Source organism: Phyllobates terribilis, unplaced genomic scaffold (genome assembly GCF_046119375.1).
Source record: "Phyllobates terribilis strain yellow unplaced genomic scaffold, ASM4611937v1 Scaffold_43__1_contigs__length_10536358, whole genome shotgun sequence".
Lineage (NCBI taxonomy): Eukaryota > Metazoa > Chordata > Amphibia > Anura > Dendrobatidae > Phyllobates > Phyllobates terribilis.
Window position 1 is genome coordinate 7811523 of NW_027362803.1, and position 2647 is coordinate 7814169.

The window sequence follows — 2647 nt, forward strand, 5'->3', positions numbered from 1 at the left end:
TGCCCCTAGTAACCCGCTGTTTACCATAGATACCACTCTGCTACGGTGCGCAGGAGCCTGCGCTCACCGTAGCAGAGTGGTATCTATGGTAAACAGCGGGTTACTAAGTGCGCGCGTGCCCCTAGTAACCCGATATTTACCATGGTTACCAGCCAGATCGTTGGTCCCGCTGGTCACACACAGCGATGTGTGCTGGCCAGCGGGAGGCCAACGACCAAAAAATGGTCCAGGACACTTTGCAACGATCAGCGACCTCACAGCAGGGGCCTGATCGTTGCAAAGTGTCACACATAGCGACATCGCTGGTGAGGTCGCTGGTGAGTCACCAAAACCGTGACACAGCAGCGATCTCGCTAGCGATATCGCTTATTGTGACGGGGCCTTAAGACTGAAAATTCTCTTTATTCGCAGTCTCCCACTTTGTAAATTATAATTACTTGGGGTCTGCTGTGGGGGTAACAGTGAGACAAAGGTGTCCTCTATTGTTCTACCATCCTTTACGATACAAAGAGCAAACAATTTTCTAGCTTGAGAGTCATCTGTTGTATTGTACTGATTAATCTCCATTATGTCACAGTATTTATGCTTGCCTTATCATAATTGAGCTCTGAAGACACTGATGTCCTTATTGTATACAAACAACAGTCAATCTGAAGAAGCAGAGCTGCAGAATGAGAAATGAGATGCAAGTTAGATTTCTGAGTCAATGCTGTAGCCAAGCTGGAGTAGTCATCTGGAGTCATTGCTATTCCCACTCTCATCATGGGGGATTTTAACATACCCATTGATAAGCCACTTTCCCCATCTGCCTCTCATCTTCTTTCTCTAATTGCCTCATTCGGCCTCTCACAGATCACTAACTCTCCTACACATGAAGACGGGAATACTCTGGACCTGGTCTTCTCACTACTCTGCTTGCTGCATGACTTTACTAACTCCTCTCTACCACTCTCTGACCACTCTCTGACCACAACCTTCTTTCCTTCTCTATCAAGAACGGTCTCCTCACCCAAGACACCACCACTTACCATACACACAGAAATCTACATGCCATTAATACCCAGCAGCTTATGAACAATCTACAATCATCTTTAGCTCCCATCTTCTCCCTCTCCTGTCCAGACTCAGCATTGTCACACTATAACAACACATTGCAGAGTGCCCTGGATGAATGACCCGGCATAGGCTGCAGCCCTGGCACACGATGCAAACCTGTTTTCTCCAGCGCTGCTCAAGATGTGCTGAACGTCTGTGGATAAAATCACTTTTGGCAAAAGACTTCATCCACTATAAGTTCATGCTCAAAACTTATAACACCGCTCTCCATCTGGCTAAACAAGTCTACTTTACCACTCTCATCACATCTCTAGCCAACAATCCTAAACGACTCTTTGAAACTTTCCACTCCCTCCTGAGCCCTAAAGTACAGACCCCCGTCACCAACCAAAGCACTGACGATCTGGCCACTCTATTTCCTACAAAAAAATCAATAATATCTGTCAAGACATTTTTGCACATATAACTTAAGAACATGTAATTACCTCTTTTTGAAATAGAATATAAACATTATAGCAATTCTGCCACTGTATTTTTGCATTTTACCTAATTTACCATGCTGCACAAATAAGGTGTTAACTTTATTCTGTGGGTCAGTACGATTGTGGCGATGTTACATTTATATAAGTATATATATATATATATATATATATATATATATATATATATATATATATATATATATATATATATATATATATATATATATATATATATATATATATATATATATATATATATATATAATATGTGTGTGTGTATAAAAATGTATTTAGATATAGTTATTTATGTTTTATTATTTTTGTACGATAAATACTTTGGAAAAAAAAAAAAATGTTTGTGTAGCTATATTCTGAGAGCCGTCATTTCTTTGACAACATATCTGTATTATGGCTTGTTTTTTTGCCTTGAGTTTTAATTGGAACAATTTAGTGGTACTCTTTGATCACAATTACACTTTTTGGCAGGCAAAAGAAACAAAAAAAAAACAGCAATTCTATTTTTTATTTTCTCTAAGGGTGTTTGTCACCCCCAAAGTACAAATTAAACTAAGCACATACTCGCATGGGGGACTGGGCCCCTATAAAAATCAGACCTTTACTGTAGAAATCTGTCCCTCCATTCTGCAAAAAAGTGTTTTTTTTTCCCACATGCTAATTGGGTTACTCAGTGAATTTTTGGCTTGGCCAAGTGACATCAGAGATTGAATTTGAATACCCCTGCCTCCCACTGGGTGACTCAGAGTGCCATCTCAGGAGAAAGCTGGTGCCTGTGGTCAGTCACTACTGCAGTCTGCTGCAGCCACTCCAATACAATGTGTAACGTGCTGCATGTGCGCGCTCTAAGGCTAAGTGCCCACGATGCAGAAATGCTGCATATTTTTTCTGCTTCTCCCTGGCAGGAAAAACGCATGCAGATTTTACATGCGTTTTTCCTGCCAGGTAGAAGCGTTTGTCAAGCGTCTTTGCATGCATTTCTGCATGCGGGTTATCAAGTGCTTTTCCAAGCAGTTTTAGGCTGCGTGCACACGATGCGTTTTTCATGCGTTTCCGCTGCGGAATTTCCGCAGCGGAAACGCATCAAAAACGCT